General features: G+C 29.7%; 2 long non-coding RNA genes across 2 annotated transcripts; one reads left to right on the top strand and one right to left on the bottom strand.

Moving 5' to 3' along the window:
- Positions 1 to 5,792: 5,792 nt before the first annotated feature.
- LOC147807791 (uncharacterized) lies at positions 5,793 to 10,195 on the bottom strand. Its single transcript, XR_015434587.1, has 2 exons — positions 8,899 to 10,195; positions 5,793 to 8,100 (listed from the first exon to the last, which is right to left on the bottom strand). It is a non-coding gene; the product is annotated as an uncharacterized LOC147807791 (long non-coding RNA).
- Positions 10,196 to 16,099: 5,904 nt separating this feature from the next.
- On the top strand, positions 16,100 to 22,285 carry LOC147807790 (uncharacterized). Its single transcript, XR_015434586.1, has 3 exons — positions 16,100 to 16,324; positions 19,565 to 19,711; positions 21,277 to 22,285. It is a non-coding gene; the product is annotated as an uncharacterized LOC147807790 (long non-coding RNA).
- The last annotated feature ends 430 nt before the right edge of the window (positions 22,286 to 22,715 follow it).

The raw sequence follows: 22,715 nt of genomic DNA, 5'->3' as shown, positions 1-22,715 counted from the left end.
TGAGTTGGTTTTCAGATATTTAAATTTAAACAAAAGGGGGAGGGAAAAACATTTTTCTAATTCTTATACTATTGAACTATTGTTTTAAAAATTATCTTGTGTGTGTTAATGTTAGCCTTTTCTGAAAAAAAATGGTTCTTCGAAAATTCGTTGTTTTGACGCTTCAGCTTTTTAACTTCTTCTGAAGAAGGAAAATAAATTATATTTAAAATTGTACTTAAAAGAAACTATAGACAAAGGCTGCAAATAAATTTCATGCATATTAAAATTTAAGCGAGAACGAAACATTATCTGTGAAAACCAGCGAATCCCAGTTGGGGTAAATAACGAAGCATACTTGATTTTCGGGTGAAACAGAAAAAAATTGAAAGGAGATTGGTAGAACTATATCTAAGAATCATTAGGCAATCAAATTGGTTTTGCCGTTTTTTCATCTTTTCTTCTTTAGGGACTCGATAGTTTCCAACTATCTTTTTGTTACTTCCTCGCTTCTCCGCATATTAGCCTGCGACCAATAATCAAAGAATATTATAGACAGTGTCCCCCCCCCAAGTTCTTGGGCGCATTCATCCCCCCTAAAAATAATTTGCTAACTTCCCCCTTCCATGTTAAATTGTTCGAAATAGTGCTACGTTGCTTCTTTTATTTATGTACTTAAAAAGAAAAAAATTCTCTCATCTAAATCCCCCCCAAACTATTCATTTTATTTAGTGTAAAAATTCCCCCCCCCCCCAAGCTTTAAGTGGGCGCATCGTGCGCCCACCTTCCCCCCTGATTATAGAACCCCTCTATATTCTTTGCTATAGTTATCGGTCTCCGATAATTATAGGTTAGCCTATAATTATTCTTAATAAAATAACCTATAATTATAGATTAACCAATAATAGGTTATTTTATTGAGAATTTAATCTAAATAGTACGCAATTAATTGCGTACTATTTAGATTAAATTCTTAATAAATATTTAAACAATTAATATTAAGAACGAGGAAACGGAACACTCTGTTCATATATTTTAAAAATGCTTGTGGCACATGAAGTCGCAATCTGATTAAAAACTTCATGTTCTGGTGTCGCAAATAAATGTCTCAGTCAGAATTTTATCAAAATCTTAGGAATCACTGTTGAGGATAATCACAGCTTAAATGGATTCATAATTAATTAGAAAAATAGTAATAATCCAATTAGCCAAACAAATAAATCTAGTAACCCAAATAATATCCTTACTTCCCCATTTAGTCTATGGCATACTAACTGGTCTTTTATGATTTTGATGACATACATGCTATCCGTGACTGAAATTAAATTATCAGATTTTAATAATACTCTTTTTTTTATTGTTTTCTTTTTCTTTTTTTTCGTATATATAAACTCCTGTTTGTGAAAATTGCAACACCATGAAGGAATCGTCATAATTGAATTAAATTTAATACACAGTTGAGTGGTAGTGGTACAAACAAATGATTAAACTTTCAAAGCAAACAAACAATAACAAGAGATCGAAATCAGTATTTTGTGTAACCACCACGGTCCGCAATAAGTGCTGCTACACGACATGGCATGGAGTCGAGCAAACTTTGAATGTTTGTCCGAGAAAGAGAATTCAATACTGTTTGCATGCGTACCCAAAGTTCGTCTGTAGAAGCAACAGGACGAGGATTACAAGCGAGACGCCGACCAACGAAATCCCTCACATGTTCAATCGGCGACATATCCGGGGAATACGCCGGCCAGGGAAGAAGTTGTACCTGTCGCGATGCAAGGAAGGATTGAACAGTCTTAGCAATATGAGGGCGGGTATTGTACTGTTGAAATACAGCACCTGGCAAGGCTTGAAGGAAGGGAACAGCTTGGGGCTGTAGAACTTCACTGATGTACCGGTTGCTGTTCAGATTACCCACAATTCGTAGCAATTGAGATCGTCCATGATATGCTATGCTACCCCAGACCATAACTCCGGGTGTTCGTTCACTGTGGCGTTCGACAACGCACTCCGGAAGATGGCGTTCACCGGCATAGCGTCTGACACGAATGCGGCCATCATGGTACCACAAATTGAAGCGAGATTGGTCAGAAAACACGACACGCTGCCAATCAGCAAGCCAGTTCCTATGCTGGTTGGCCCATTGCAGCGGCAGGCGGCAAAGGTTTAACGTGAGGGGGATCCTGTATAAAGGAGTCCTTGCGCGCAGTCCACGCTGTAGCAGACATCTACGAATTGATAAAGCACACAATGAAACACCTGTAGCTATTGACCACCGTGCTGCCAGTTGTCTAGAGGGAGCCGTACGGTCCGTTAGCGCAACGCCGAACAGGTGTCTGTCATCGCGAACTGACGTGACATTTCAGGGTCCACTCCCGGATTTCCGAGTTGTCCGACACTCGTCCATTCACTGCTTTCAAACACGCATCACGGTGCTGCTGTTACGCTGCACACGAGCGGCTACTGCAGGATAAGATAATCCAGCTTCACGAAGGCCGATGATTCTCCCCCGTTTAAACTCCGTAAGTTGTTGAAATCTCGCTCTCTTTCGTCGAATAGGCATAAGTAATGACTAAGCTAACATTTACCACTAGCAGATAACCACCGATAACCATACTCGCTTGGCTACAGCCGGCTATTTATTTGGATCCATCCGCCGTTCAGAGGGCGCTGCTCAGCATACGCATGCGCTACGGATCTGAAATTCTAATCATTTGCATATCATGCTCTACTTTGCACTTCCTGAAAATTTCAGCTCCCTCGCGTAAGTCCTTCATGGTGTTGCAATTTTCACAAACATGAGTTTATATATATATCAGCATAATTGTTACCGTGGATGACTGAAATCAAGGGAATGTCGATTTTCACCGGTGAATGCCAACAATCGCATAGTCGCTTTGGTGAATGTCCGAAATATTTGTTTTATCCGATTAGATATTACTTTATTCGTTGATATTATTTTATTTATTCGCTATTTTAATATCGTGGGATAGATTGGGTGAAACATCAGTGTTCGGAGAACCGATTCAATGCATATTGGGCAGTGGCACTTGACCTTAAAAAAACATCGATGTAGGACATACCGGGCAATGGCACTGAACCTTTAAAATACATTAATATGGGGCATACCGGGCAAATGTATATCGGGTAGTTGCACATAACTAGAGCTAGTATATAATTCGGACATTTACCAAAGCGATTATGTTATTGTCAACATTCACCGGTGGAAGTTAACAACCACCAATTTCTTTCATTCACGGTAATATAAATAAATTCTGTCTCATAGTATTCAAATTATCTACGAAACTGGCAGGATGTTTTGGAATTCGAAATTTATTTTCTGATTTCTTTGGATCATTAATTCCCAGGAAAGGAACCTAAGGAAGCACGTGCCATAACCCAAAAATTTTTCAAAATTTTCCGATTTTTTTTTAAATTCTTTCTTTAAATCCATAAAATGATATTTTTATGAATTAAAAATTTATGTAATTCATATGTAATTTAGCAAAATAAAAGATTAAATTTAATAATACTACAAAATTTATGCATCATTCTCAATTGTTGTATTTATTTAGTTTATAATTGGAGTTAGTTGCTATTTACGAAAGATAAATTTTCTTTTAATTACCTTTATTTTTCCACTGATACAGAGAAATAATTTTTAAAGACACCTTTGTTGAAATTAAAAAATCAATACCGATTTTTTTTTTACAATTTTAAATAACTTACAGCATTATCGAATTCAAAATTTACATTCTGATTTGTTTCAAGGATTAATTTCTTGATAAAACTTGATAGACTATGATGAATGTTCTTAGAATTTTTAACTAATAATTTCCACTTCAGACGATGTATCCTTCTTTTACTACTAATTAATGTAAAATATGGCGTACGATTTTTTTTTTATTTTTTAATTTCAGCAAATGCTGGTGTTGAAAACTATTTTATTTCATTATCAAATAGCTTTTAAAAATATCGTTTCGACTTTATAAGGCCGGATTGCGTCAAATGCATAACTATAGTAAGTGGCAGATTATGCAATTTTATTCTTTTAGCTTTTAAGGTCATTCCATATCTAATAATTACACGGTTAAATAATAAATGTATGTGATGAAATGTCTTTATTTTCTTAAAACTGTTCGGAAATAATTTATGAATGAAAAAAACAAACAAACTGTATTTAGCTTTTTTACATTTTGATTGTTCTCGGCAAAGAGATTATTTATCTAAAATTAGCTAGTTTCTAAAAAAAAAAAATGTCTCTTTGAAAAATTGTTCCCGCTGCATTTAATATTATATTTTTTAACCATTGTTGAAATAAAGTTAATATGAAACAAAATATCTTTTTTATATTTACTTACTGGTTAATTTTATACGTCGCGTGAAATTTTTTGACATATTTGCATCGAATGTATTCCAAAATACTTTATTAGACCATAAAATAATTTGGAGAAGCAGCGGATTTCGAGAGGATCAAATTGCAAAATGCTTCAAAATACAAAGGATGATAGAAAAATGCGATCCATAATTATTTTCTTAGTTTTTATTGATATCTTAAATCTAATAATTACAAATATACATTATGATGCGAATCTTCTACACACACCAGGTGAGAACGGAATAGTAACATTTTTAGAAAATTTATTTGTTTCACAAATTTGGGGAAGAATATTTAACAAAATTTTCAAACTCCTTATATTCGTACTTAATTATTAGATCTAAAGTTTTTATATATATGCTATCATATATTTTGATAAGCTCATATATAAGAAGCTCCGTTACCACAGTTTTTAATATACTTTTTGAGGATGCGCAAAATTAAATGAAAACACATACATGTGTTGCTAAGTAAAGTTCAACGAAACTAACGCAGAAAGGTTATGAAAATCTGAAAAATCATTCATTCGTAATTTTAAAACAATAAAACTTGGTAGGTTGCTAAAGAAAACCGGGAGGATGTGAAAGGCAAATGTTTGAAATATATCAGGTTTAAATTTAATCCTGCTTTCCTCAATGATGATTCATCATTCAAGAAGCTTATTTTCTTCCTTGTTTGAAAATTAATCTGCGACCGCTAATGTTAATTCTGTCTTTATTTTTGAAAACAATTCTAAAATTATAAATTAAAAACAAGATTTAAAGACCCCCTTTTACACTCAAATGGTTATAAAAATTAGCTGTATATATGTATATGGTCTGAACTTGTAAAGGTTTTCTAAATTTATTTTAGAACGTCATAATTAATTAATTTTAATAAATTAAAGAAAAATTGCATACAAAGTACTTAAAATATTTCATTTATTTCTAGGCTATTTTAAAAAATTCCACATCCATTATCTCACAAGAGAAAAAATAATTTTATTGAAATGTACCTTAAAAAAAAGTAAAACCTTTATTTTCTGAGTATATTATGCTTATTTTTAATATGTATTTTGTATTCTTCTGAAAAGTGTTCAAGATGCTAATTTCTCAGAAGCAGAGAAATTGTTCCAAGTAGAGTTATTGCTGAGCAATTGTTCCATTTTAATGGATCTGATTGCATTTTGTATAGAATTTCCCAAACTATTTCATTACCTGAAGATCAAACGTTTAAAAAATGCACTAATATTAAGGAAGATAGGACAGAAAGTTTATCTGAAAAATTGCAATAAAATTTAAAAGTGTAGAATTTTAAGTTGGTAGATATCGCAAATTGATATTTACACACTGTTTTCAAATTTCAAAAGTGATAACTCAAAACATATCTCAACGGATTTTTTTAATTAAATATTTTAAGCATTATTTACAACAAAAAAAAACAACAACAAATATCTTTACTAATTTTATTTATTTATTGTACAAAGATACTGTAATCAACATCTTGTAGGTGCATTGGGTATGAATTTTTACTTCAATAAAAAATTTTTAAGTACGAAGCTATAATAAATGAAAGAAGTCAAAATTACTACTGGTTATGTGAACAATTTAAAACTTTACTTAATAAAATAGTTGCACAGTTTCTCATTTTTCTGAAATTTCAGCAGACAGACATCACAACTTAAATACACTTCACCTAAATGCATATTCTTAAATAAATGTATTAATAACCATACAAACAATAGTTTTAGATACAAATAACAAATATAAATAAGAATTTTGCACATAAGGATTCTTTCCTTGATAGAACGGTTTTAAAAATTATTACTTAGTGGTAGCTTCTTCAAACATTACATTCAAATAGTACCAGGATTGGTAAGCTCTTGTCAGACTAGAAAAAACTGATTATGTAAATCTACCCAATCCAAGAAACTGTCATTTACAATAAACATCTAATTTAAAAATGGAAGTTTAACATAATTCACCCAATAATTCTATACGAAAATCTATTTTATTAATTTTTAACGTTATATTATACATGCTTAAAGAATCTAGTTTAGAAGAGAAAATTATTAAATTTTGTCTGGGTTTTCAAAAAAAAAAATATATATATATATATATATATATTTTTTTTTTTTCACAAATAATGTGCAATTGAAAATAAAACAAAAATTCAGAATAATATTTGCCATTCATTTAAAGCCTACAAATAATTTTAATTAGGTGTTCACAACTCCAAAATATTATTTATAGGATTAATAGTAACTTTTTCAAAGTTTATTAAAACAATATCTTAAAAACACATTTAAAACATGTGTCTTTGCATTTTATAGAATTTTGTGTCATACAGAACATTGGACTCATGTTTAAACTTACCAACTAAGCATGACAGTAATATTAATCTGAGAAAGACAAGCCATAAAATGCATAATATAATTTTAAGATTCAAATAGTTAGACACATAAATATGTGCTTAAGCATTACAGAAAAAAACTTTTTTTTAAACTTTCAAGAACATACAACAACTAATATAACACAATAAATTTATCAACTTTAGTTTGCTTAACCAAGTAGAGTAGACTTAAAAATAGAAAGATATTAAAAGTTAATGTGGTTTATAGAATTTCATTGCATAGATTTTCTTCTTTAAATAAATTTCCAGCATACAAAAAAAAAAGTTTCATATACATAAGTATAAACCTTAATAACTATATTTCAAATTGTCGAAACTCTCCTCTGAAAAATTGCGTTGGAACGACAGGGATAGGAAAAAAATCCAGTAGATTTTACGAAACAATATACATTTTATGATAATTGTCACAGAATGTACTACATATTTTACACAAAAGGAATTTTAGAGATTTTTCTAGTTATCAAAATAGAAAAAGTGCAATATTTTCCAGTTAAAATTGACAATATACTTGAAATTCAATGTGATATGTTTACTCATTTTACAACAATACATGGAATGTGCATTAAAAGAGTTAAAGAACTTAAATTATCATCAATAACTTGATCATTTAATCATGTACAATTTTAAAAACAATACTTAAATTTTTATAAATTAGAAACAATAACCTTAACATTACTCCCAAACAGCAGATTAAATTTTGTATAAATACGAGAATCAGAACTTTGGATTACATTTCATGATATGATTATATGCACACAACTAAATGGAGAATAATGAAAACTCCAAATGTTTATTTACATATCCATATAAAGGCCAAATTATAAATAATCGGCAATATAAATATTATAATATATGAATTACAGAAAACGTTCATATCTTTAAAGTTCAAAATTAAACTAAAAATATTTTGATAAAACTGCAATGTTTTACCCAAAAATGGGAACTTACCAGTTTCGGGAGTCTGTAAAAATGTCACTTAACTTTTATTGATGTCATATCAATGCAATACTAATTGCAGTAAGAGGTACATAATATAGCTAATGTAGTAATAAGTTTTTTAGAACATTCTTAAACTTATAAGTACTTGAAAATGTTAATGAATGACTTACCCTAGAAAGTAATTAATATCTAGCCAAGTTTGCAGGTGAGCTTTAGCTGTTATACTGAACTTGGAAAAAACAATAAAAAGAAAACCATTTTAAAAACATCTATATAGAAAGGTTAATAAACTTTCTAAATAGGCAGTTCTCTAGCTATTGTTTCACCAAGTTTATCTTCTCCACGATCAGCCAACTGTATGTGGTACACAGACATGCTTCCAGTCATTCCTATATATGAATCATGAACCACTAGAGAAAAAAAAGTAACACCAACAATACTTGTATTAAAAAATTACAACGTCAAAAGAGATAAATTTCTCACAGTGACAAAAAATTTCAATATGTTGTTACTCTTTCTTAGAGTTAACTTATTTATTTTAAATACATTAATCTCATCTATCAATTTTGAATGCAAGGCATACAATTCCTATGATAGTTACTAGGAAATTTAGAAATATATAAAGATGAATTGTAGATCTAAAATACTCTTAACTTTAATCACCACTTTTTCTTAATATAGCTAAATACAACCTTCATATATTATAAACTATTCGTAACGTAAAATTTAGTATCGTTCCTAAATTCTAATGACAAACAGCACAAAACACAAGCATTTATCTCTAAATAAGTTCATTTACTATTGTGCATAAATAACAGACTATATAATTTCCTAAAATTTATGCAAGCTCATTTTCGCTATATTATCGCAGATTTTACTAAAAAAATTTTAATGATCAAAACATTCGGTAGAATAAATATTCCAATATGAAAACATTTTTAGGTTATCAGAAATTTCCTTCTGTAAAAATTATTTTACAAATTTTTTAAACAATAACCACTCAATCAACTAATGCTAAGCACATAAAAATAATTTTCTAAAAGAGTGGAGTTATAAATGCATTATAAAATTCATTCTCATTGGAAAATAACACGAGAATGGTGTTTACGCTTTATAGAACGTAATATATAAACATTTATGCAATGTTTTCACATTTAATTAGCTAAAAATAAATACAAAAAATTAATATATTAATAATTTTTACTTACCACAACAGATTAGATATCGATCCCATGCAGTAAAATTTCAACACGTGAAATTAACATGCCATCACAACAAAGCACACGAACACTGGCGATGTGGCGATTTAACAGATAGAAAAAGTCGCCACGATGATTGAAAAAAGTAACCCATTTTTCGTTGCCACCGGGAGGATAGGACCTTCACTTCCTCTTACGGGTTCCTTATATCTATGAAACTCCTTGATTGGATTGCTACATTTAGGGATATTTTTACTGTGTTCTGATTGGAGATATTGTATCCACAGGCGTTCAATCATATTAAAAAAGAGGACTTGTTATAGGCGATCGAAATGGGCTGCAGGTGGCGTAGAGCAAAACTCTTTTCCTATGGCAACACTTCACATGCTTTCCCCATTAGCGTGTGGAAAGTCATAGAGGAAGGAAGTACGTTAGTTTCTCTCTTGATTTTCATATAGATTAAAATCTTTTAACTTGAAAAACTATATGGAACTGAAAACTACATTAAACATAGTTCTAAAGAAAAGTATCACGGAAATTTTTAAAAATATTTTTATTAAGTAAAAAGGAAAAATATTAAAAAAAGGGAAAATATCGTAGTACATTCCTATATAACTGAAAAGAGGAGGAGAGGGAAGGGAGAAGGGCTAAAGGCATGAAACCGGTCTCTCCCCAGATGGCGTATTCGAGTGTTGCGATCGCGAATATTTAACTTCATTTGTAAATAACTAAATAAATTTTGGCCATTTTGAGCACACAAGCCTGAAAATTTATGTAATTGCAAAAACCAATAACCAATAAATTTTGGTGTGAAAATGTTTAGATATAACGTTACTAAATAGAAGATATGCCTTTTTAAAAAATCAAATAAAACTACTCTCTATAAAACTTAAAAGAAAATTGAAGGGGATTGAAATTCATGGCAATTGATTCAGAAATGTAGTGGTTTTATCCAAACCGATGTTCCATAAAGACAGTAATCTCAAATTTTTCACCTATTTAAAAATACCAAATTACCGTATACATATGTATATTGACTGATAATTAATATCTATCATACCTCCAATGTTGAACGGAAGGCACAAAGTAATTATAATAGATTCTCCTCCTCGTCTACTTCTTCTTCTTGCTCTTTTCTTTATTTCTTCTTCTTTTTTATGCCTTATAAACCAAAAAAGGTAGTTCAAAACAATCGACTTCAGCTTTAGCGAATTTCTTTCCTTTTTTTATGATGGCTTTGAATTGTCATACAAATTCTTCTGCTTCTGTTGATATTCTGCTGAAGGAGAAGTTGAACAACCTAATGCAATTCATTAAAACAAAATTTGAAGGTGAAGAGTAAATAAATTTGTTAATGCAGAGCTGCTTCAAGATGCGTAATTTGCTCTTGAAATCATGATATCCCAAGTAGCACAGGGATATTGTAACAGCTTTAGTCTACATCGACCGACATTGTCAATATTGGCGAAAATCGAAATTGTGTGTACGATATTGTACGATTCCCGTCGATTTCACATTAAAAATCTGTTTGTAAAACTTATCATTTAAAACTTTATTGTGTTCTTAAATCAAAATTAATCATTTAAAAGACAAAAAATGACGTCAAATTGTTATAATTCCAAAAAATAAGTTTAAAATATAAATTTAGAGATATCCGAACCACACCCGGACAATATTTGATATCAATATTGCAATCGTGTTTTTGTCACGACATCGATCGTTTTCTCTAAATACTGAAATCTACGATCTATTCCACTCGGAACCGTACCCTTATGAAAATTTAAGGTATATTTAAGGTTGATTTGAGGTATTTTTGAGGTATTAAGGTTGTTTTGAGGTATATTTAAGGTTGCAGAGAAAACAGCAATAAAAATTATACCTCGTAAAGGTTGTAATTAAGGTGTACGAGGTTGATTTATATATACTTCAGCTTGTTTTGAGGTTGTTTAAAATTCACTTCAAATCAACCAGACTGATAAGGTGATTTTTAAGGTACACCAGGTTTATTTTCTTACACTTGTAACAAAAGAGGTATTTTTGAGGAACAAAAATTTTTACCTTATTTCAACTAACGATAAAAAGGTATTTATTGAGGTATATGAAGTCATTTTATTTATACCTAAGCTTATTTTGAGGTTGTTTTAAATTCACTTCAAATCACCCAGACTGATAAGATGATTTTTAAGGTATACGAGGTTGTTTTTCTTACACTTGTAACAAAAGAGGTATTTATGAGGTATAAAAAAATCAACCTTATTTCAACTAACGAGAGTGAGGTAATTACGAGGTATAAAAAATATACCTTATTTCAACTAAAGAGAGTGAGGTATTTATTGAGGTGTTGAAGTCATTTTATTTATACCTAAGCTTGTTTTAAGGTTGTTTAAAGTACACTTCATATTAACTAGCTCACTTCCCAGAGTTCCATGCGAGCCGGCAAATGGCGTGTGTGTTGACAATCGAAAGTCTATTCGAAATTCGGTAAGTGTGCTTGACATTTATTAATTTAGTTTTATCACTTTTAATCAAATATGCTTCAATTTTGAAACTTAAATTTTATTGTTTTTGTTTTAACGACGCGTCCTGATCTTAAATAATTTAAGTTGGAGGATATTCTTAGAGGCTATCGTTGTAGGCTTAGCAATAAGAGAGAATAACCGAAATATTTCTCGTCACTGTTTGGGGTAACATTACTGGTGAATCGTTACAGCAGGTTATGCACAGTATATTTTATTGTTTGTAGTTCAGTCAAATAGAACTATTCTTTTTATTTTGCTTAAATGTATATCTTTTAACGTAGCAGTATGCACGCTGATTAATTGAGAAAAATGTTCACAATTTTTCTTATAAATAAATCATTGAAAATTGAAAGATTTTTAAAATAGCAATTTTGCTTTGAAATTCTACTATAGCTGTATGCTTATCGTTTGGATATTTGTTGCAAAGTTTATATTATTGTTTATATATATATATATATATATATATATATATATATATATATTTACAGAGCTTATCCACAGTTCCCTGATATTACTGAGATGGCCTAGGCTGTAAATAGCACATGCGCGGCAGCGCAGAAGAAGAGACAAGCAAGCTACTGCTCAGCCTTCTCCTAGGATATAGTTCTGAATTTATACCTAAAAGAAAAACTAATCTCTCCTAATAAACTACAGAATTTGTGTAATTGTTGATAACAATAGTTTGCTAGATATTTGATAATTGAAAACTAGTAACTGTACTAGCTCACTTCTTCATGTTTGATCAGAAAACTGCTATTTTCATTACATGTTATTTTCTCGCATTTTACCCACGTTAATTATTTGCTAAGCAGATTGTTATTACTTATTAGAATATTGGGCAGAATTAAATTAAATCCGATTTCAAGTTTATATGACAATTTGTTTCAAGGTTATGAGCTTTTTCATGCAGCTGTTTATGGTTCACTACTTCAAAAATGTGCGAATTTCGGAAATCTTAAATATTTTAGAAATAAGTCAGTATAGTATGCAATTTTAATCCTGAATTGAATAAAATCAATTGCAAATAAAAACATTTATTGTTGAAAGTAATATGCATTATTTTGAGTTTCATCCTATGGGATGTGTATTTATATTTAAACAAGTGTTTGTAACAACTAACTATTAGTTTTATTCTGCTCGGTATTATAAGTTATATAGGAGATATTATACTCAACTTATTTTAAAAGTATTATTTCAAATCATTCTCTCTTAGACATTTTCCTCACATAAAATTACTCACAACTTTAAAATAAATGCTCCTTATCAGAATGTAATTTGTTCTATTCAATTGAGTGTGAAAAAAGAATAAAAATTGGTACATAACTTTAAAATTTTAATTTATTAAGGGGACAATGGACGTTCAAAACCAAAACTTTTAATTTTCCTCCTAGCCATATGAAATTTTTATTGAATGTTGGTAAGCTCAATAGAAGCCTGTGTATAATTTTTTTTAAGAAAACGTTAATTATTTTTCAAGTTACAGCTAAAAGTATATTTTTAATTAACGATTAATTAGCAATGCATAAAATGTCCCTTGCGCATCAGTTTTACTTTTTTCAAAATTATTTTTGTACAAAAAAGGAGGTTATAAGTACTTTAATGTATTTAACTTGTTTCAGATACAATATAGAGCAATAATGTGTATCAAAAGTCTTTTTACACATCGCTCTTAAATTTTCATCAAAAATTTGCTATTCATAAACTTTCGTTTAAATATTAGCAACACAAATTTTTGTGCAATGCTAACTAATTGTAGTTCTATCCTTAGAACAAACATCAAACAATCCCTGAAAAAAATTTCAGAGCAATAGAGCAAAAATTGATGCGCAAGGAACTTTTCGAAGATAGAAAATCGTCCAAAAATCTTATTCTGAGAAAAATCTATGTTTTTCAATGCAAATGACTTACAACATACAAATTTAAACTCTTATAACTCGTTAACAAAAAAGCTCCAATTTGAATTCTGTTTGCTGTATATTATTCAGAAAAGTATGTTTTTTTTTAATATCACAAAAAACAAAAACTCAAAATTTTAAGGATTTTTCGTATTTTGAACGTCCATTGTCCCCTTAAACGATTGTAGATTCTAGATTACATTGATTAAAAATTATTGAAATAAATATTTTTTAAGAAACTCTGATGTGATTGACAATAACATAAGTCCTTTTCAGAATCAGCGTCAAAAATTTAAAAAAAAGCTGCTAGTTTCATGATGTCTGACAAAAAGCTGAAAAATATAGACTAGGTTTATAGAGTTTAAAGATTTTTAAAAAAGAAAGGGAAGGAAATCTAATTATTAAACTTATAAGTACCATAATGTTACAGATGTATAGAAAAATAAAAAGTGTTAAAATTGCATAATAAGATTGGAATTATACAGGGTGTTTATAAAGTCCCGGACCCATTTTGATGTTTAATAACTCATAAAATAATAAAGATAGATTAAAATTAATAACATTAATGGTTAGATAGACTCAAAAAGTTTCATGACCCTTATCAATGAACTTCCACGTGTGCCCCCTTCGTCGCACGGAGAATATCAAGTCGATAGTCAGTTTCACGAGAGGTAGCTTTCTTTTTTACAGAAAAGACAATCTCATCAGTCGTATACTTAGACATGTTGGAAAACTTCGTATTTCCACAACTAGAAGAGCTTCAGCCACATGTCTTTTTGCAACAAGATGGTGCACCACCTCATTGGGGTATCATCGTTCGTAGTTCTTTGAATGACCATTTTACAGGAAGATGGATTGGGCGAGGAGGTCCAATTCCTTGGCCACCCAGATCACCTGATATAACGCCGCTGGACTTTTTTCTTTGGGGATTTATAAAGGACAATGTTTACAGGAGGATCGTGTCGAACATTGATGGCCTGAAAGCCAGAATTACAACCGCAATAGCCTCTGTGGATGCCGACATGCTTGCTGCTACCTGGCGTGAAATTGACTATCGACTTGATATTCTCCGTGCGACGAAGGACGGAGGAACACGTGGAAGTTCATTGACAAGGTTCATGAAAGTTTTTGAGTCTATCGAACCATTTATGTTATTAATTTTAATCTATCTTTATTATTTTATGAGTTATTAAACATCAAAATGGGTCTGAGACTTTATAAACGCCCTGTATATTTGAATTTCTGTAAATGTTGTTAATGGTAATACTGTCTTCAGTGTATTTTATTTTGTGTCTGTGATACATGTCATGCTTTTTAGCTACGAGGATTGAATAGAAATGGCAGAAGATATTTATCTGAAAAGGAAAATTAATTTCATCCAGTTAATTTAAATCATAAAAAAAATACTTTCTAATATTTTAAGACCTGCCACTATTATTGTAAATATGACTTTCTTACTAATTTATATTTTTTTCTCTTTTAGGTTCCAATAATTACAAGTTTCAACATGTAGACGGAAACAGTATTTAAAATAATTTTGTTGGTTTGTAAAAAAAGTGAAATTTTAGTTTTAAATAAAAGTACTTCGAATTTGAGCTGACTAATTACTTAAATTTGTAGTTTTATAGCTTTAAAAATTCAAGCACCTTAGACAACTATCTTCTAAAAATACGAGTATGAGTTCCTATAAATAATTTTTACTAACTGTGGAATTTGGATAAGTGTTATTTTAAGATGATTTAAATCAATCTATTAAAATTATATAAGAATTTATATTTAAAGAATTTAATTTATAAGAATTCAATTTATAAGAATTATGCATTTGAAATCTTCTTTTATAGCTTAACAAAAGAAGCAATTACTGCCGAAGGTTTAATATTAAAATTTTCAGGTTGATAAATGATCAGTACTAGTGAAAAAAATGTAATGTACATTATTCTTCATATAATATATATAATATCTTTATATATATATTATATTTTTTATATAGTGAGTCTAAAAATTAATAAACTAGGTGGTCCGTATAACACCTCACCTTCGTAAGTGCTAAAAAAAACATCTTTGGTTGATAAATTAACACTTCTAAAAATATAGAAATATATACTTGAGGTTACGAAATAATAACTTAAGGTAGAACATGGAGCACATGACGCTAATTAAAAATAACCTTTCCAATTGTTGAAAATACACTTCAGGTTGATTTATAACAACCAGAAGTGTAAAATGGCCCACCTTAGGCTGAAAATATATACCTCTACAAGCATAAAATTATATACCTGAAGTTGAAGAATAATTACCTGAGGTAAAACAAAATACACCTGAGGTTGATTTATAACAACCAGAAGTGTAAAACGACCCACCACAGGTTGATAAATATATACCTCTACAAGCATAAAATTATATACCTGAGGTTGAAAAACAATTACCTGATGTCGAACAAAATACACTTGAGGTAGATTTAAAATAAGCTGAAGTGTAAAATGACACACCATAGGTTGAAAAATATATACCTCTACAAGCATAAAATTATATACCTGAGGTTGATTTATAATAACCTGAAGTGTAAAATGACACACCTTAGGTTGTTGAATAAATACTTCCACAAGTGTAAAAAAATATACTTCAGGCTGAAACATATATACCTCTGGAGGTATATTTAAGGTATATTTGAGGTTGATTTTGAGGTATTCATTTGCACCCTTTTCAACCTTTACGACGTATTTAAATAACAACCTCCTTTATACCTTTAAAATATACCTCGTTTATACCTCGATTTTTTCATAAGGGTAACTATAACCCGTTAAGATGCTGTTTATCATTTTCCGCTACACCTGCGGTCTATTTATCTTTTCTCTACTTATATTTAAATCTAATTCCGTCTCATAAGATTTATTCCTTAGCGCATAATGTAAATGGAATAAAAATTATTTCGATTTAGCGAGCCCGAAAACTCAAACCAGCTGAATATGAAGGGGTATTAATGCACCTTGTTGAAGTGAGCGAATTCTCTGATCTTGGCAGGTATGTGCTGTTTTTAATATATATATAATTATATATTGTAAGAATTACATTGACTTACTTCCTCCTTTTTCTTGTCCAGGCTGCTTAACTATTTAATTATATCACGTTATTCAATTCTCATATTCACAAACAGTGGCGAAATTTTATAACATGTTTGGAGGTGTTAAGCCTTCTGGCATACTTATGTTTATATTTTTTCACACCTGCCAACTTGTACGTTCGATGAAAAATATTTTTCAATACTTGAACTAATTAAAAATTTAAAAGCTAAGTGAGCTAACAAATAGATCATATTTGCATATTTTTTTTAATTATTAATTTGTCATGGTAGATTGAAATGTTTTTATTTCGAAATTTTAAATTGAAGATTTAGTATGTCTACTAGATTGATTTAATATGTCTACTGAAGATTTAATAAGATATCTAATGTTGCTGCTAGTAAGAAGTTTTCTTTTCAACCGTACAAGTTTGCAGTAAATATATATACAGTACACTCTCGATTTTCCGTGCGTGGATTATCCGGTTTGCGGATTATCCGTGCTCATTTCGGAATAAAAAGTATAAAGAGAAACATTTTCAGGATTAAAAAAATTTGATTCATGAAGTTATAACACTACCAAATTTTTGGAAAGCAATATTCGTAATTGGATTGCAATATATGGAATATCAGCAGCATTGTCAAAGGTAAAATCGTCTACGTTATCACGATCGTGGAGTAAGTTCATAAAGCTTGATGAACAATCTTCTTCAGATATTCAAGAAGAATATGATAACAGTATTCTCGAACAAGCAAAAGAAATCTAAGGTTTTGAAATTCTCAATGAAGGAAATTTAGAAGATTGGTTTCAAAGTGATGCATGTGAGCCTGGCTTCCAGTATTTGATAGATGAAGACATCGTTATGTTGTTAAATCAAATAGTGATGATAGTAACTGATGCAGAAGATGTAGTGAATAAGGGAAATACAATTTATGCTACTCTTCAATCTGTGGAAACTTTATTAGATTATATGGGAGGATTTGATTACGGTAACATTACTGCGGTACGTAAAGTATGCGTCAATATATGGCGCATTACACATTTTGTAAGCATCAAATGTTGAATGGAAAATTGCTAGTTTGGTATTATACAGCAACAGAAATTTTTTTGTACTGATATTAATTTTTTCTTTAATAAAAAGGAGTTTTCGGATTATCTGTGTTTTTCGATTGTCCGTGCAACCTGTCCCGGTGATTAACCCGGATAATCGGGAGTGCACTGTATATATATATATATATACATATGTGTGTGTGTGTTTAATTATTATTTAATATTATGCTTAATGTACCTAATTAATATATAATGTTTAAATTACAAAAAAAATAATTGAATCATGAAAATTTTATGTGTCTACATCTTACTTACCGAACCGAGTAGCTCATTAATCAAGTGATTCATAATTTCAGAAGGGGTTTTAACTTACATAAACTGAAGTTTGTTAATTATTATATTATCAAATTAATCAATTCTGATATTCCCAAAGATCTTGTTTACTTTTATTGTTTGTTTACTTTTATTGGTTCTGTGCACTATAACAATTTGTCTGCTCTTCTCGGACTAAAAAAAATGTCTGAATGACTTGAAAGATGACGAACTTGTTCAATGTTTCTCCCATGTACTCGTGCCAAAGAATAGGGTATCTCTCCTGATACTATTCTTTGGGTATATATATGTATTTATTAGGCTACATATAGGGTATCTGCACACCTAGAAAGTCATGGATTTCATGATTGAACAAAATTTGTCATGATCTTAACTATTTTTTTAAAAAAATTGCGGATTTAGGTAACTTAAAAATTTTAATTTTAAAAATCGAATCCCCCTAATTTCACAGCGTTCTGAATATCTGAATTTGTAACAAAATATCCAATCTCAGTCGTATTTTATTAAAATATAAAATTTTTTGATTGTGTTCTTTAAAATAATTAAGGAAAGGACATCCTTTCTAGAGCGAATTATCTTTTAAACTTCAGTGATTTCAGAATCTTATTAATTATTTTATTTGTTTAATATGTTATTTGTTGTCCCGATAAGCAACCTGAAAAATTTGAATCTTGTATTTGGGTATTTACTTTTTAGGTCAATAATTCTGTCGAATTTTATCAGTTATTGCTATTGATTTCTCCATAGTTTTTAAATCTGATAATTTTTATACGATATTTTTATACAACAGCCTAATCAAGAAACAAAACACTCATTTGAGATGACATATTCCTGTGAATTTGTCGTCAATCTTTTTTTTTTTTTTTTTTGCCAAGTACTACTGCGGATTTAATAATTTGCAATTTTTTTCATTGTGATGATTAGTTACAAAAGGCGAAGGAAATAATTTCTGTGTCTCCCTGCCTCCCAACAAGGTGCAAAAATGTTATATATAATGTTATAATACAAATTACACGTTCAATTTAAAAAAAGTTATATATATAATTTTTTTTTTGGTAAACACAGAGCTTTTGTTATTTTAAATTAGTAACATACATGTTTATTATTGTGAAAAGTATCTTGCAGAAAGATATTTGTGCTAGAGAGTTTTGTCGCAGATAGCTCGAACAAATTCTGCCTCAAGGATTCTGAGTAATATAACAGCTTTGGTTATATCTATCATTTCAATTAATGTTATTATAATGCTTTTTTGAATTTATTGTAGTGTTATTGTCGGATAAAATAGTAACTTCGGTAAGTCATGACAACTTCTTGGAATTATTGATGGAAAGTCAGTGATTTGAAAATCTAAATTGTTGCAGATATCATGTACATATCAAAATGAAAAGCAATCCATAGCTGAATATGTCCCAACTTTGCAACATATTTTAACTTATGTGATTCTTTAGTCAAATATGACTGGGATAAGTGTTTTGATGGTATGGGTATTTCTCCGCACACACTTTATACATAGAATTCTTGATAATTGGATTCGTTAACATACAATCTGATATTGCAATGTTTAATATATTTAAGCAAAGGCCATTGCTTTGGAAGCTTCTCATTCATTTACAAAGTAGAGAACTAATGCAAGAACTCTTTTAGAGAATAAAGTGACTGAAATAAGAAATAATATATTATAAAAATTTAGATAATTCCTTCCTTCAGCAATCCCGTGCCCGTTTTACTTGTATGGTCTTAATTGATGATAAAATATGTGGTACATTTTGTAATGGTTATTAAAACATTATATATATACACATCTTTTTTTTCCTTTCAGATATGTTATTTTGAAACCATCTGTAAAGGCTATCTATGCTCTTTTACTTCAGCACCATCTTGGAATTGGCGATGATCTATTGTAAATTAAAATGAAAAAGGAAACAGTGTTTTGAAAGCCTCTCAGCGGTTACAAACGCCATCTTGGGTAATTTTATAAACTTAGAATTTTAAAATTTGTAATAAGACTTTACTTTTTCATGAGTCATTATCTTGCACTAAAATGGATCAGTTGTTCCTTAAATTATTTACCCTGGTCCTTCCTGTTTTATTTTGCTTAGTTTGTGTTCTAAACTCTGATACTTTTACATTTTACAGCATTGTATGTTTCAAAGTTCAAAAATTAGCCACTCTTAAAGTTTTGTAATATTTTTCATGGCGTCTTTTCTCAACTTCTTGTTGATTTAAATCAAATGATTTTTTTTAAAAAAATCATTGATTTTGAAAGTTAAAAAACAGTGTTTTAAATTATTGATACTTTTATTGTTTTCTTTTCTTAGTTTTAAAATTTATTTTAAATAAATTGCTGCATTAATTAATTTTAGTTATTAAAATTACTTTCTTTCTTGGTGTGTGTTAAATTCCAACACATTTGAAATTACATTTTTAAAAATCTTTTTGATTCTTGAGATTGATTGGATAGCATTAAATGTGTACAGATTAAGGTACACATTAAATGCTGTCTTAATATAGACTGGCATAGCTGTAGAAAGTAATTAATAAACATGATTTTTAAAAAAATGCTTTTTATTAGTGGAAAATGTATATTTCTAAAGCTTGAGGTTATATTAGAAGGAAATTACCCTAATATGTCAAAAATAGAAGGAAAAAAAAGGGGGCTGATGAATTCAGATGTTTTTTTTTCCTGATTTAGTGTCATTCTTCCTTTTCAAAGTCTATTTGAAGCAGTAGAGTTATTAACTGGTAACTGGTATTTTATTTTTTTTGTCATAATATGTTTATAGTATCGTTGACATTATCAGATTTTCTATAAAGAAATTTTGTGAAAAAAAATTCCAATGACTACACAAATTTTTTTAAAATTTTTTTTAGCTTCACTTATCTATTTTGATATAAGATTAAAAAGGAATATTTTAATATAAAAATATATAGATTAAATATTTATTTATTGATGAATGACTGACATTTATAAACACAATTTGTTGCATTTTTTTTGTCATGTAAAAAATCAAGAGAAAAAAGATCTCACTTTTTAATTAAAATTATGGTTTGCTAATTGAAGCTTTGTTTTAATAGTTAGAGAACAGGGATCTGTGTCCAAGCCAAATTTATTACCACTTAGCTAATATGCAACAAATTACTTCATAGCCGATACTGGGATTGGAACCCGGATTACCTCATCGAAAGGTGACCAAATAATTTTTAAAAACTATTCAAAGAAAAACTTTTTTCCATCTATTATATTATAAAATATAATTTCCATATGTTATAAACTTACTCGTAAAGGGTCTTAAGGTTCTTACTATATGAACTTACTCGTTTTCCATATGTTATAAACTTACTGAAAACATAAAAACTGCTCTGATTCTATACAAAAGAATTGTCAACCTAGGGATTAGCATGAACGCTGCTAGTAGTACTTGCGTTATGCTTATGTCTACTTTAGTTCATGTAATGTTTTCAATATAGCTATTTGTCTTTTAATTTAAAAATATTAAAATTAACCACAGTTCGTGTCTTATTTTTTTTCAGCTGCTACCTTCAGACTGTTTAAAGAAACTAGCTGACTAGAAAAAGCTGAAAAATTTGGTGAAGCTCTTGCCACCGCCAACGACCGGGAAGGCAGGAAGACTAAGTTCGCCTCAACTGACACAGTTTTGTTTTAGAAACAATCGATTGTATTAAACAATGCAATAAATTATAGAAATTAGTATATTATTCTTTACTGTTTAATAAAATGTATATTTCATTTACACATTTGACAACCGTTCAAGCCCTAATAGATATTTTAGCAACACTTTAATGGACATAGGCTATAAGTAAATTAAATTGCAGCTTATTCTACCATGCTTACCCTTTTTTAAATCAGAAATCTGAGGATGTGACTCCTGTTATTTTATTATGACAATATGAGTGTAAATATTGCTTTTTTTTTCTTCTTTTTAATCAGTTTTCTTAAAATCGAACCTGATGCTGTGAAGATAAGGAATTTTGTAAGGAAATACAGATTGTATAATACTAAAACGTCACAGCAAAAAAGTTTATCCTTTTAAATTAAACATATTGTAATTTTAATCTGCAAAGTAAAATATAGATGCTGTAAAAATGATTGCACAAATCACTTAAAATATTAAAATTATTTCACAGTATAAATGGCTGCTTGTACCCTGAAAAAGAGAAGAAATATCTTAACAAAACTATTTACTTTCTAGCTTATTTTCTAGAATAATGGTAAAATATACCTGCCTACCCAAACTTATTAAATATTAATAACTAAGCTGCAGACTTAAAAATTCTATAAGTTTTGGTAATAACAAATAATTTAATTTTAAAAAAGCTAGAACGATTTTGTTATCAGCTTTTTCCAGGTTACAAACAGGCATGAATATTTTCAATAACTAATTTTTATTTTCTCAAATAACGTAATTTTGGAGATTGTCGGCATTCCACAGCATTTTTTTTTTAATATCGTATTGACGATGTCGGACGACATAGTACAACGTTTGTAAATGCAGAGAGATGTCGATCGACGTTCCCCAACGTTTTCACAATATCGAACAATATTGTTTTGCAATATTGAATATACGTTATAAAAGGGGTCCATTTTTATATAGTACAATATTTCGCTACGATATTGTACAATGTTCAAAGCTAAGTTTTTACGATATCGTTTTTGTGAATTGTGCTACTTGGGATGTGATATTTAAGTGCGATGAGCTGTATACACAAAAGACTTTTGTAAAAAATTAAGGAAAAAGACAAATTGAAAATACTGTCAACTCGTCTAATTTTAATAAACATATATATCTAGTCGCGATGGCTCAGAGGATAGAGCGTTCGCCTTCCAATGAGGTGAACCGGGTTCGAATCCCAGCGATGGCTGGTCGATACGAATTCCGCATCCGGTTTGCCCCGTCCACCATGATGATCTGAAATATCCTCAGTGGTAGACGGATCATGGTTAGAGTCCC

Source organism: Parasteatoda tepidariorum, chromosome 6, assembly GCF_982258835.1.
Source record: "Parasteatoda tepidariorum strain Cologne lab strain chromosome 6, Ptep-v5.0, whole genome shotgun sequence".
Classification (NCBI taxonomy): domain Eukaryota; kingdom Metazoa; phylum Arthropoda; class Arachnida; order Araneae; family Theridiidae; genus Parasteatoda; species Parasteatoda tepidariorum.
This window is presented reverse-complemented; position numbering and strand designations above follow the sequence as displayed.